Source organism: Equus quagga, chromosome 8 (genome assembly GCF_021613505.1).
Source record: "Equus quagga isolate Etosha38 chromosome 8, UCLA_HA_Equagga_1.0, whole genome shotgun sequence".
Lineage (NCBI taxonomy): Eukaryota > Metazoa > Chordata > Mammalia > Perissodactyla > Equidae > Equus > Equus quagga.
In genome coordinates this window covers 102642816-102658614 of record NC_060274.1, presented here as the reverse complement: position 1 = coordinate 102658614, position 15799 = coordinate 102642816, and the positions used below count along the sequence as shown (strand labels likewise).

The 15799-nt window shown below is 34.9% G+C and overlaps 1 long non-coding RNA gene across 1 annotated transcript in view; it reads left to right on the top strand.

The window, feature by feature from the left end:
• Positions 1-12764, top strand: part of LOC124244122 (uncharacterized) — a 37940-nt gene extending 25176 nt beyond the window's left edge. Inside the window, exon 3 of the long non-coding RNA XR_006889890.1 lies at positions 12682-12764. This is a non-coding gene — a long non-coding RNA (uncharacterized LOC124244122). The remainder of the gene's footprint in view (positions 1-12681) is intronic.
• Positions 12765-15799: the final 3035 nt, after the last annotated feature.

Here is a 15799-nt window from a genome sequence, read left to right as displayed (position 1 = left end):
TTTTAGTTCCAATTTTCTTTCATTTGTCTCAAAATGTTAAACTAGTAGTTAAACTAGAACCTTAAAATACATTCTAACATCTTAGAAGCTGGAAATTAAACAGAATATTTTAAATAATCTTACTGCAGTCTTTTAAATTTTGAAGTAAGATACAGGATGACTTTAAAAATGTATCAATTTTTAAGCCAAAACAAGGAAGAGTGGAAAAATACTTTCTAAAGAAATGCAATGCTATATTTAAATAAGACAAATCAACTCAAAATTTTTATAGCACTGTTAGGTAACAAAATTTAGCCTCAAATAAATTTTCCCATGGTCCCTTTTACCCCTCATGAAATGACTGGATATCCTATTACCATTAACACAGAAAAATATGGGGTACTTATGGGGATAAATGATCTAAGCTCTTTTTTAGGGAGGTCCTGAAATGATGAGATTGAGTTGTGCCAAAAATACTTTTGAAATACAACATATATAATACTAGTTAGAAAGATCGACTTGATACTGTGGACTGGACAAAACTTAGGAAATGTAGAAAAAGTTGAATTATAGTGATTATAACCTGTCTGGCTGACTGGGCCAACATCCGTCTTCACAGCTGCTTAGACAGAACCTACTTAAAAGTATTCCTGTGATATTCAGCTCAGCATCAACTTACTCCTGTCACAAACCTCACTCCTCTTGTTCCACAATTCTTCAATTAATAAGGCCCCTGGCTAATTCCAGTTCCCCTAGTGGAAGAATATTCCCAGTGACTGATTTTTCTGGCCCTAAATCTCAGTTCCCAGTGACTCTGGCACGTGTTCAGATCCCCCAGACCACCCCCTGCCTCAGTCTCCACTTAGATCCTTTTTCTTGCTGCTGCTCCACTCTTGACTCACATGAGTAGACTGAATCCTAGACTCAGTTTTGCCTTGTGTGTCACCCATCTTTTCTTTCATGGATTGTATCCCAGTTTCATTCTGTTTGCCTGTGTCCCCATCTCACCCTCATACTTCACTCAAAGATCTCAGCTTTTGTTCCTACATTTATACTCCTAAGCTATTACCCAAATCTTTGATTTAACATCCCCTAAACTGAATCCCAGTAATAACCCCTTGATTACCAAGTAGAAATAATGTTTAATTTTTCTCTTTCCCAGAATTCTTTGCATGCTCCATAATGGCCCTGTTGCTGATAAAGTACCTCATCTCTGTATATGCTTGAGTTTCTATTAAAAGGTATTGTTAAATTTATCATCATCAGAAAAGAATAAAGCACTCAGTTGTACATGGCACTGTTAGATGCTTTAAAAAAGTAAATTTGACAGTAGTGGCTCCTATCCTTGAGGAAATTATTTTGTGATATAAAAAGGAGATACAGGCATACATATTTTAAGATAAGATTCTACATTATTTGAGGGAAGTAATTTGTTATAGTTATAGTCCAAGGGCTTCAGTAGGGCCCACTGGAGATGATGGATGATGATTCAGTATCCTCCTATTTCAAGGAATTTATTAAATGTATCTATCAATGTTTTTATGAGGACAGTGATCCATAGCCCAGTAATGAAATAAAGCTTTGCGATGGGTTCCTAAATCTGCCTTGCTGCTAATCGTTACCCTCACTATGTTTCTCTTCCCTCATTCTCATGTTTCCAGAAAGTTTATCTCCTCAGTTGGTGGTTTCAGATTTTAAGGTATATGATTAAAAACAATAATCTTTATTATATAAATGTGGTCCTTAAGTGCAAAGGAAAAGACTTAGTAAGTGTTACAGAGACATTAGAGGACTATTTTATGGCTAGCGCTTACCATTCCCTAGTCAATGACTGCTTGGTAAAGCAGGACCATAGGGAAGGACATTATTTCTTTTCCCCACTTAGGCTTATAAGGTAAACTGAAGTGCCAAGCTGGACCAGAAAAAAAATCAAATCGATTATAGAAGGGGTAAGTCATGGGTTCCATTAATCAAGAAGAAACAGATGAGAAATTCTGTTATTGTAGCATGAGGAGGTCAGCAAATCCTGTCCAGAAAAAAATAAGAATAAAATGGGAAAAAAACTGGCAAAAATAACCAGAAGTCTTGAAATCAACCAAAAGCAGGGAAATTGAGACACAGTTATTCTTGAAGAACTACTAGAGCTTCAGGTAAGAATAACACAAGATTTCAAAGGAGCCATTTTAAATATGTTCAGAGAATTAGAGGAAATTGCATTCAAAAAATGAAAATATGATAACAATGACTCAATATATAAGGAATTTCAATAGAGAAATTAAAAGTATGAAAGAAAAAACGATACCAAAATTTAGATTTAAAAGTATAATATCTGAAATAAAAGATTCACAAGATGGGCTCAACAGCAGATTTGAGAGAGAAGATAAAAACAGAGAACTAGAGAGTAGATCAACAGAAATTACCCAATTTAAAGAACGGTGAGAAAATATTGAAGACAAAATGAACACAGTCTCAGAAACCTGTTGGATTCCATGAAGCACATAAACATATCTGTAATGGCAGCTCCAGGAAGAGAGAAGAATAAAAATAGAGCACAATAAATATTTGGAGAAATAATGGCTGAAAACATCCCTAATTTGATGAAAAACAGTAATGTATACATCCAAGAAATTCATCAAACTCCAAGTTAGACAAATACAAAGAGATCCACACCTCATAATCAAACTACTGAGAACTGAACATGAAACGAAAATCTTGAAGGCAGTAAGAATAAAATAACTCAACATGTACAAGAGAATGAATGACAGTATCATTAACAGCTGACTTCTCATCAGAAACAATGGAAATCAGAAGGCAGTAAAATAACATAGATGAAGTGTTCAACGAGGACAAACCTGTCACCCAAGACCTCTAGAATTAGCTAAACTTTTCTTCAAAAATGAAGGTGAAATATGGACATTCACAGATAAAAACTGAAAGAATCTGTTGCCTGCAGACCTGGCCTACAACAATACTAATTTCTTTAGTTGAAAGGAAATGACAACAGATGTTAACCTGAGTCCACAATAGGGAATAAGAAGCACTAGAAATGGTAAATGGGTAGGTAAATATAAAGGGCTATATATGCATATTTTTTTCTTCTCTTATTTTCTTTTAAATATAAGATTGTTTAAAGCAATAACTATAAAACTCTATTATTGGTATGGGTAGTATGTGTGTTGAGTGAGTGAGAATTATAGCAAAGAATGGAGGAAAAAATGGTATTATATTAAAGCAAATCTGCTATATTTTACAAATGTTAAGTCAGCACTAAACTCATGTAGATTGAGATAAATTAAAGAAGTACATTGTAATGCCAAGAACAATCACAAATAGATAGGTAGATGGATAGGAAAACAGACAGGCAGATGAAAAAATCAACTGTGAAAAAAAACAACCGTGGAATTAAAATGGTAAATTAAAATTCTTATACAAAAGAAGGACTTAAAAGAGGAACAGAGAAAAAAATACATGAGATATAGAAAAATAAATAGCAAGATAGCAGATGTAAATCCAAACATACTAGTAATTGCATTAAATGCGAATTGACTAAATACTTCAGTGAAAAGGCAGAGGTTTTTAGACTGGATACAAAGCAAGGTCCAAAGATATGTTGTCTACAAGAGACACGTTATATTCAAAAACACAAATAAGTTGGGGGCCAGCCCCGTGGCTGAGTGGTTGGGTTCACACGCTCTGCTTCAGCGGCCCAGGGTTTTGCCGGTTGGGATCCTGGGCACGGACATGGTACTGCTCATCAAGCCATGCTGAGGCAGCATCCCACATGCCACAACTAGAAGGACTCACAACTAAAAATATACAACTATGTACCAGGGGGCTTTGGGGAGAAAAAGGAAAAATAAAATCTTTAAAAAAAAAACACCACAAATGAGTTGAAAGTAAAAGGATGGAAAGAGACATTCTACACAAAAAAAACCGATAAGAGTGGAGTTGATGTATCTATATTACTATCAGACAAAATTGAGTTTAAGACAGGAAATATTACTAGAGATAAAGAGGGACATCTCTTAAAAGGGTCAGCAGCATCTAAAAGATATAAAAATTATAAATATATGTGCACTTAACCACAAAGCCCAAAATGTAAAAAAACAAAGGTTGATAGAACTGAAAGGAGAAAGAGAAAATTCAGCAATTATACTTGGATACTTTAATACTTTCCCTCAGTAATTGATAAAATAGTTAAGCAGAAAATCACTAAGAATATAAAAGAATTGACAAACACTATCAATAAATATAATCTATGTAACTTATAGAACACTCAGTTCACCAGTATTAAAATATATATTCTTTTCCAGTGCACATGGAACACTTTCCAGGGTAGACTATACGTTAGGCCATAAAACAACAAGTTTACAACAAATTTAAAATAATTTATTAACAAATTTTAAATGGTTGAAATCCTACAAAGTATGCATTCCAAGCACAACAGATTTAAATTAGACATCAATAAGGGAGAGAAATTGAGAAAATTCCCAAATATTTGGAAAATAAGCAACATACTTCAAAATAACTGCTTGATCAAAGAACAAATCACTAGAGAAATTAAAAATATATATATTGAACTATACAATAAGAAAATACAATGTATCAAAGTATATGCATTCAACAAAAGCAGTATTTAGCTTTTTGACTTGAATAATTAGTATTTATCTTTAAATCTCATATTAGAAAAGAAAGATTAAAAATTAATAATTTAACTTTCACCATGAGAAGCTTAAAAAAGAGTAAATAGATCCAAAGTAAGTGGAAGGAATTGTATAATCAAGTTCAGAGTGGAAATCAATGAAATATTAAGGATAAAAACAATGGAGAAAAGTCAATAAAACCAAAAGATGATTCTTTTTTAAAAAACATCAACAAAATTGATAAACCTTTAGTTAGACTGATCAAGAAAAACACGAAGACACAAATGATCAAAATCTGGAATGAAAGAGGGAACATCACTATAGACCTTGCAGAAATATTAAGGAAATATCATGAACTGTATGCCACAAATTGAAAAAATTAGATAAAATGGAAAAAATCCTAGAAAGACACAGATTATATATACAAAAATTTCTCAAAGAGAAATAGGAAAAAATCTGAATAAATATATGTCAAGTAAAGACATAGAACTGTAATCTAAAATCTTCCAATGAAACAAAAAGTAGCACAGGCCAGAAGACTTTACCGTTAAGGAAGAAATACTATTAATGCTATAAAGACTCTTTCAGAAACAGAGGGGAGGGAACACCACCATCTCATTTAATGAGGCCAATAGTAACATGATACCAAAGATATCTTAGGAAGAAAGACTACAGCCTGACATCCTTCATGAAAAGATGTTAAAATTCTTTAAAAAATATTAGCCAACTGAATGCAGGAACATAAAAAAGGATTACATACCATGAGCAAGTGGTATTTCTTCCAGATATTCAAAGTTGATTTAACATCCAAAAGTCAATTAATATAAAACACAGTATTAAGAGAATAAAGGACAAAAACACATGGCCATCACTATAGATACAGAAAAAGCATTTGACAAAATCCAACACCCATTAACGATAAAAACTCTCAACAAATTAAGAATAGAACTTCCTTAACCTGACAAAGGGGATCTGTAAATAACTTCATGCTTAATTGTGAAAGACTGACTATTTCAGGAATAATACAAGATATATGCTCTTACCATTTTTATTCAACATTGTACATGAGATTCTAGTCAATGAACTAAGGCAAGAAAAAAATTCAAATTGTCTTTATTCACAGAAGACATGATCTTTTAAAAAAAATTTTAAGGAGGAACTGGCCCAGTGGCACAGTGGTTAAGTTCCTGTGTTCTGCTTTGGTGGCCCGGGATTCATGGGTGTGGATGCCGAGGACAGACCTACACACAGCTCATCAAACTTTGTTGTGGCGGCATCCCACATACAAAATTGAGGAAGATTGGCATGGATGTTAGTTCAATGACAATCTTCCTCAAGAAAAAGACGAAGATTGGCAAAAGATGTTAGCTCAGGGCCATCTTCCTCACTAAAAAAAACCAAAGAAAACCTAACAGATCTACAAAGAAAAATTATTAGAACCAAGATGTGAGTTTTAGCAAGGTCACAGGATACAAGGTCAATATGCATTAATCGATTACATATACTTATTATCAATAAATAACCTAAACATGAAATTAAGAAAACAATTCCATTTATGATAGCATCAAAAGTAATAAAATAGTTATGAACAAATTTAACAAAAGAATTATAAGACCCGTATATTGAAAGTACAAAATATTGTCGAGTGAATTTAAAGAATAGCTAAATAAATGCAGAAATATACTATACTCATGGATTGGAAGTCTCAATAATGGTAAGATGGCAATTCTTTTCAAAGGGATGTAAAGATTCAATTAAGCCTTTATCAAAGTCTGATGCGATTGTTTTTGATAAATCAATAAGCTAATATTAAAATTTTTGTGAACACTCAAAGGACCTAAATTAGACAAAATGATTTTGAAAAGCAGAGCATAGCTAACGAACTTATACTACCTAATTTAAAAACTTACTATAAAGCTACAGAATAGGCATACAGATCACAGTAACAGAATAGGGAATCTAGAAACAAGCCCATATATTTATGGTCAATTGAATTTTGACACAGGTGCCAAGGAAATTTAATGGGGAAAGGATTATTTTTTCAAGAAAAGGTGCTGGAACTATTAGATATCCATTTTGAAAAGTGAACTTAATACATTTTCAAGCACCATACCAAAAAATGTACTCAAAATGGATCATAGACATGAGTTAAAACTATGAAACATCTAGAAAGAAACATTGGAGAAAAATTTTTGACCTTAGGTTAAAGACCTTTTTTAGATAGGACACCAAAATCATGTTCCACGGAAGACAAAATTGATGAATTAGACTTCATTAAAATTAAAAATGTTTGCTATTCTAAAGACTCTATTAGGGAAATAAAAAGACAAGTCAGAGATTGGGAGAAATTATTTGAAAATCATCTATTTGATAAAGGATTTGTATCTGAGATATATAAAGAACTCATTATTAGTTAATAATAACAAACCAATCAATAAAAATCGACAAGATATTTGAATAGACATTTTACAAAAAAGATATACCTGTGGTTAATAAGCACATGAAAACATGTTCAACATTATTAGTCATTAGAGAAATGACAATGAAGTCAGAGAATGATTCTGCTGCTATTCAAAAAGACTGATGATAGCAAATGTTAGTAAGGATGTTGTGGGAGGCAGAATAATGACCTCCCCCCACCCAGAGATTTCTATGTCTAAATCCACAGAACCTGTGTGTATGTTACCTTGCACGGCAAAAGGGACTTTGCAAATATGATTAAGTTAAAGATCTTAAAATGGGAAGATTATCCTGGGTTTTCCTGGTGGGCCCAATATAGTTAAAAGGGCTTTATAAGAGAGAGGCAGGAGGGTAGGAGTCAGAAAAGATGTGATGACAGAAGCAGAGGTTGGAATGAGGTGAGACCAATTGCTAAGGAATGCCGGCAGCCTCTAGAAGTTACAAAAGGCAAGGAACACGTTTTTCCCTAGAGTCTGTAGAAGGAAGGTAGCTTTGCTGACAACTTGATTTTAGCCCCATAAGACTCATTACAACTTCTGACTTCCAGAACTATAAGATAATATAGCTGTATTGCTGTCAGTCTTTAAGTTTTGTTACAGCAGTAATAGGAAACTAATACAGATGTGGAAAAACTAGAACCCTCATACATTTCTAATAGGAACAGAAAATGGTACAACCATTTTGAAAAAGGAGTTTAATGGTTACAACCCAGCAATTCCACTCCTAGGTATCTACCCAAGAGCAACAATAGCATATGTCCCCACAAAGTCTTGTGCACAAATGTTCATAACTGAATTATTCATAATAGCAAAAACCAGGGGGAAAATTCAAATGTCCATCAATTTGTGAATGGATAAATACAGTGCAGTATAACCATTGCAGTATGACCATTATACAATGAAATAATACCAGTGAAAAGAATAAATTGACTAGACAACTACAAGAATGAATCTCAAAAATCATGTTAAGTGAAAGAAGGCTGACATAAAAGTTTGTATATTGCGTGATTCCATTTACAGGAAATTTTTAGAAAATCAGATCTAAACTACAGAAAGAAAACCAACTGGTGTTTGCTTGGGAATGGGAGCTGCAATTGATTGTAAACAAATACAAAGGCTTTTTGAAGTGGTGATGGAAGTATTCTAAAACTGCATTGTGATGATTGTCATACAAGTATATAATCTTACTAAAACCCTTCACACTGTACATTTATAGTGAGTGAACTCTTTGGTATATAAATCCCTCCATAGGTCTGTTAAAAGTGAAAAAAAAAAAGTGAAGAAACATAAAAATAGGTAGCCAAGTTTTCCCTCCAAAATTTCCTAAGGAGCTCTTCTATCCAGAAAAGATTGTGTGAGGAAGTCCTTAAACCATCTTAACCTTCTTAATGCTGGCTCAAATTTACTACATTTATTCTTATACTTATATTCCAATTGTTTTTCTCATCTTACTAGAAAATGAGAAATTTCTTTAGAACAAAACCAATAGTTAACATTGAATCCATACTACCATCTATCCCCTCTCCAAGAATCCTCCGTATGTCTGGAACACATTTGCTGAGTCACTGAGAGAACTACGCTCTCAGCTCAAACACCAGCATCTGCTCTACCTACCTGGGGAACTGTCCTTTCTCATGAGTTTTCTCCTGGTTAACCGTTGGTGTCATACTAAGTTTTAGATTTTGTTCTATTTTCAAGCCTCTGTGAGCACACAAGGAAAGAGTAGGAGGAGGAAGGTCTGTACTTTTTTTGCATCAATAATTCTGTTCCTCTGTTTCTCGGAAAGTACATACACATTCTTAGAATTTCTTTAAAGTTTTTCACTTCATATCATTTGAGTTTTTCCCTCTCTATTGTTCCTCTTCCAGCTTTTCTCTTCTAATAATCACTCCTCTCTTTGAAAGGAAAATTATCATATGATCAGGCATTTAAGGTCATATTTGTAGAATTTTTCCCCATTCACTACTTCCTCAAATAAATCTCTTTTACCTAGAGTCCAAACTGAATCATTTAACCCATTCATTTTTTACTACTCATAAAATAAATCATGATTGTCACATCTGAATCAGCCGTGTGGTGAGTTACATCAATTTTTAAATAACTTGAAGCAAATGAATTGGCTAAAATGAAGTTGGCGTACTTCAGCATATGTTGGCACTGCCAAAATCTATTGCCAACAAACAGCTACTTAAAAAATTACAGCTGTCCAGCCCTGCAAGTGATAAATGTGGGGCTGCTAGACACTCAGGCTTTTTTATTCAGCGTTGTTCAATGTGCTCCAACCTTCTGCCAAGTGCACAAGGTTCAGGAGATGCAAAATTGGAAGAGAAAGTTTCCAGCCTTGGAGAAACTCTTGTTCAACTAGAAACAGACGTGGTGAGAGATAATTTTCTCTACAGTGTGATCAGAACATAATGTGATATAAACAAAATGTTGGAATAGTTCAGAGATGATGGAATATGTTTTCTTCATTTCTTCTACTGCTCCTCCTCAATGCTACAAGCTCGACCCAAATTTATTTCATGATTCTTTAGGAACTGAAGAGAAGAGAAGGAAAAGATTATTACAAATGTACCCAGCAGGATGCTGTTTATGGCAGTAGCAGCTATATATCCTCATTTTATATCTATCTCTATCTATCTAAGATAGATCATTTTTTTAATGATAACTCAAACAAAAATTAACACTTACTTGTGTTATTTATTTATGTTTACTTCACAGTAGAGAGAGAGACAGAGAGAGATCTTATAGTACATAGTATAGGACACCGCACATATATATAGTACGTAGTACCTGTATATCCTCAGGTTCTGTAATCTGAAAATATCTGAAAGAGAATGGCTGGGCCCAAACCACTCAGATTGGTGTCAGTTCTTTCATTAGGAGAAATATTAAGGGAATATTGGATAAAAAGTGATTAAATACAAGCATCTACTTTTATTTCTTCCTCAATCCCATTAAAACGATAATAAAGAGACTTTAAAAGATACACATTCACAAGAATGTGAAGAACAGGAGAAAAGAGAATAGCCATAAAATTGTGGCAGCCCTAAAGAAAATGAATAAGTAGATTTAGGATACTCTCCAAAAATGAAGTCTCAACTGGCCGTAGGGAAAGCCAGGAACAAGCTTTAAATCCTCTAAAGTGTTAGGAATTGGTGGCACCATCCTCTGAAAGTGGAAAACTGCTTGAAAGTCTATTTTGAGTAATAAATAGGTCTCCATATCCATCATCTCCCGCAAAATAAACAAGCAAATATAAATAATTAAATTTTATTTTCAAATATGGGCTCTTTAGGCTGCCAAACATGAGAAAATAACAAAAGCTACACTTTGCGCGTACTTTGTGCCAGGTATTCTCTAAGCATTTACATTTAATGACTCACTTCATCCTTACCCTAGCCCTCTGAGGCACATACGTAATTATCCCCCAATTACTGATGCCAACAGATGAACCAAAAAGAGGAGTAAGAGGTGACTGTCAACATACTGGATGTTGAGACAACTGCACCTTCCCAACCCAACCCTCTCTCTTCTCTAAGACTCCATAATACTGCAGCCAAGCCTTCACCTTCCAGGCAGGAGATGGAAAGACTCTTTTCTCGGGATCATGATAGACCCAGGAGGAAAGACTTAGAGTTACTGATGTCAGAGTTTTCCCAACTGCATGGCCCGGCCAATCACCTTCACTAAAACCCACAGTCTCCCGCCATGAGCTCGGGGTCTCCGATCAACCCCGTAGGACCCCACTGGTTAATAAAATAAATAAATTTTAAAGAACTGATGAGGATTACCAGGCATCTGAGGAAAACTGCTAAAATAAAAGTTCGAAAACAAAATAAACAAACATTTTTAAAACACGTTAAAAAATCAATTAGGAGAAAATAAAGATCTTGCAGACGTAAGGAGACAAAGTAATTCCCAGTACCTGTCTATTACCTATCCACCAGTAGGTAACAGGAGATATTTTAATCATGAGACAATAATACTATTTTAAAAAGTAATATTCAGATAAAGAGGCATTTTAAATATATATATATATATATATTTTCTTTTGTAGTAACTAAAAACTCAATAGAATGTTGGGATATAAAAATTTAGAAAATCTCCTAGAGAATAGTGCTAGAAAACATAAATAGGAAATGCATGAGAAGAGATAAGAAAATCTAAGGACCAATTCAGAAAATCAAACATCCAAATAATAAGAGGACCCAAAAGAAAGAACGAGATTGAAAGGAAATAAATTATCAACGAAATAATTCAAAAATTTTACTAGAAATACAGAATATGTAACTTTCCAGCCTGATAGGGCCCACTGGTAGAGCTAGCTATGTGGATGAAAACAGGCCCACACCAAGGCACATAGTTTGGAAATTTCAGAGAACTTCAGACAAAGAGAAGAGCTAAGCTTTTGAAGTGGAAAATAATTACATGTAAAGGACTGGGAATCAGAATATTATTAAACTTCTCAGCATCAACATCAGAAGCTAGAAGGCACCAAAGCATGGCCTTCTATCAATCAAATGTGAGGGCAGAATAAAGATGTTTTCAGGAAAACAAGTTTCAAAAAATTTACTTTCCATGCATTCTTTCTCTGGAAGCTACTGAAAGACATGCTCCCCTAAAATGGGAAAGTAAACCAATGCAGAGGAAGGAATGCAGCGCAGAGGACATGAAGGCCAACCCACGAGAGGTGACCGGGGCGTCAGGACAAGAAATGTGCGCTGAGCACAGGGGCAACCAGTCTGCTTTGCAGCTCGTCAGAAGATTCCTGAAGAGACTTCTTCAGGAAGATAAAATTGACGGAAAACCTGATACATCATGACATATTTAGAGCAGAGTGAGACGCTCGCCAATGAGACTGGGGTTGGGTTAGTAAGAAGTACACAGAAAACCAAGCACCAAGACAGCAGCAGCAAAAAACAACAACAAAACAATAAATACCAGGGAACAAAAGTTATGTAGAAAGAAAAAATTAGCATAGTTTACTACGTTGCTTTACCATAAGTTATATTTGCACAATTATCCTAACATAAACACAAAATATTTGTCTATCCAAAATTAAATGAAATTATATTGGGGAATAGGAATAAAAAGGATATCATTAGGAAGTATGGATAAAGAAAGCAAAGAGAGTTAAAACATTTTTCCAAAACAGAAATCAACAAGCACAGCCTAAAACTGAAATGCCATGAAATGACAAATCCAGCATGTTATTTACGGACATGGAGGTAAATACCAAAATAATTACCAAAATTAGTGAAAGAGAGAAATGTGTGTTTGGGTCAGGGAGTATTCTGTTGTTACAGTTTTTTCTTATAAAATTTGCAAGTTACGCAGCCTTTAACCTATGTAAATGTCTAACTATGACAAAAATCATGATTTAACAAAGAACAAAATAGAAGCTCTGCAATAACCATGCTGTTCATTTGTCATTTGTTTGATTCTTGACATAGCCTATTCTTTCTAATAAGAGAAAAAGCCTATTAATTTTCCTTCTTCACCATTATTAACTACTTCAAAGGAATTATTGAATTTTAGGAACTTGAAGCATGATGCTGGCTATAGCAGGGATTTAAAATTCATTTCTAAAATTTCAGGTGACAGATCTAACAAGCTACAGAAGAAAAGAGTACCAAGACTTCGATGTCCCCAAGAGCTGCTGAAGATCACAAACCAACTATACAAATATCTAGTGGTAATGATGCTTTAATACCAAAACTCCACCTTTTTTAATCTTTTTATTCTGGAAGCCATCTGGAAGTGGGGGGAATAGGGAACTATATGGCAGGAGAAGATAATGAGAGAAGGAATGAGAGCAACTGACCTAAACATTCACTAGGAACCCAACAAAGACCCATTATAACTTCGCTATTTATTGTCACTGATCTTATGAAACATTTGTCCTACAAATGAAAAGTTTTATTTGAATTCAGAATCATTCATTTAGCCTGAAATCAAGCTGCAAAAAATCCTCACCTATGGCAGACACAAGTATATGTCACAAAACCAATCAATTTATGCCCAAGGTGTGGTAATAAGTTTAGATAAAAAAAAGTCAAAGATCCAGATTTCTTACAACATATGCACTGAGTGCTATGGTCTGAAGGTTTGTCTCCCTGAAATTCACGAGTTGTAATCCTAACACCCAAAGTGATGGCATTAGGAGGTGGGCCTTCAGGTGGTGGTTAGGTCATAAGGTGGAGCCCTTACAGAAGAGAACACACAGAACCCCTACCCTCTTTCCTCAGGTGAAAATACAATGAGAAGTCTGCTACCTGGAAGAGGGCCCTCACCCACCCATGCTGGCACCCCGATCTTGGACTTCCAGCCTCCAGAACTATGAGAAATAAATTTCCGTTATTGACAAGCCACCCAGTTCATGGTATTTTGTAATTAGCAACCCAAGTAGACTAAAATACTAAAATTCTGTATCAGTGGGGATCTTGTTCAGGGCGCTGGAAAATAATTAAGGGCAGGTAGGACTGTGGCCTTATGTAAAAAGTCATTATAGGTAACGAGAATACTTTATTAAGAACTTGAACTTGCAATACACTGATCTATATGTTAAAAAAAGAAAAAGTCACTCTTCTCTCTCATTTGTAATCTGACACAGTTACATGAGTGAGAGACTGAAACGGCATCTCAGGTTAACAATGAACAACACATATTATTGATAGCGTCATATTTATCTTGTATGTGACCAGAATACAGCACTTACGGGGGTCGAAATAAGCGTTAAAAACATTGGCATACAGGGGCTGGCCCCGTGGCAGAGTGGTTAAGTTCGCGCGCTCCGCTGCAGGCGGCCCAGTGTTTCGTTAGTTCGAATCCTGGGCGCGGACATGGCACTGCTCATCAGACCACGCTGAGGCAGCGTCCCACATGCCACAACTAGAAGAACCCACAACGAAGAATACACAACTATGTACCGGGGGGCTTTGGGGAGAAAAAGGAAAAAATAAAATCTTTAAAAAAAAAAATTGGTATACATACATTTTGAGCCCACAAGTTCACTACCAGGAATCCTTCCTCCCAAATTCCACACATGTACAAAGATATATACATAAGGATGTACACTGCAGTATGATATATGAGAAAAAAAGGAAATATCTAAAATTTCCATTAATTTTAGAATTTCCTAGTGACACATCCAAATTGTGGAATATTAAAAATCCATTTAAATATATAAGTACATACATATGTATATATATGTACATATATATACTCACACACACACACTCTTGATCATACATATGATAATATCCAAACTTTTTTAATGGAAACAATTTTTAAATATTTTATTGTGATCCTATTTATATTTTTAAAAGATATGCACGTACGTACACATATGAATTTCAGTGCATAGAGTGGGACCTAGAAGAACACACACCCCTTGTTGGTAGTGATTACCTCTGGAAGCGTATATGGAAAGGGTGAGGGCTTCGAGAAGCTATGTAGAGTGGTGGTTAAGGGTATAGACCTCCTAAGTTTGAATCCTGGCCACTAACGGTGTGACCTCTTTAGTTCCTTCAGTTCCCTCATCTGTAAAGTGTGTGTACGCCTGTGAGTATTGCTTAGAACAGACCTGACACATAATAAACTCTCTATAAATTAGTAAGCACGAAGCAAATGTTCATCAGTATTATTAAGTGAGAATTTTAGTTCTTACTCTGTAACTTTGGTTTTATTTAACTCTTGTACCATCTATCAATGTATTACTTTATAATCTAAAATAAAGAAGGCCAAATCCAGAAATTTGGATATTATTGCTCTAATGATGATGAAATTGTATAAAAATGTCAGGGCATTGAGTTCCAAGACCGCCTGCTCATTCACTGCTAAATGAACTAGAGTACTCAGAATAAATAATTACCCCTCTACTATCTCAAGGGCAGGAAATTATTGCTCTTTCCCCTTAATGAATCCCACAGTGCTGTGTACACAGCGGGCGTGCACTAAATGTTTGCTGATAATGATAATGGTGAGGATGCTGACAGCTGTGACACACTATAAAGCTTAATTTGAAAGCCATCAAGAAAATGTTACACAAAATATGGTCCTTCTGAATTTTGTCTGCACGGGAAACAAATTCTGTTAGACTATTAATAAACTAATTGAGCGTACATTGTCCTACTGATTGCTTTGGTACCATCCTGAGTTTTAGCTCATTAGCATGACCTTATTATTATTTCAGATTATTCAGAGGGCATAGCAAGGTCCACTTGTATTATTTTAGTATTAAAAGTTAGTCTCCTGTAAGCACTTTCTAAATTAAATGGATGTTATCAACTAAACTATACTTAGTCCCTGCAGCCAGATTTGTGGTAGTGTGACTGTTTTCTGTTTCCTTAAACTGCACTGTTACTTTGTTTCTGCAATGACATGCTCCTTTTCTATGTGTTTAAGTAGTCTATCAATGGGGAAAATGACTTTATTTGAAAGATGATGATGCCTCTCCATTCTAGCTCCCTCCCCGTTTTGGGGGGGTGGGGCTCCAGCTATTCATCTATAGGTTACTCTGCCTCTCTTATGCAATCATTGAAGGATCAGCCAGGTAGTATATCCATGACAATTACCCCTCCTATCAGCAAAATTTGAAATTAATCTTTAATGGTGGATCTCTGTCTCCTTGAGGCTGGTATGATGGTGACTGCAATGATAGGAAGAGACTCCACATGGAAGATACATTGCAGGGTTCACAAGAGCCAGGACTGT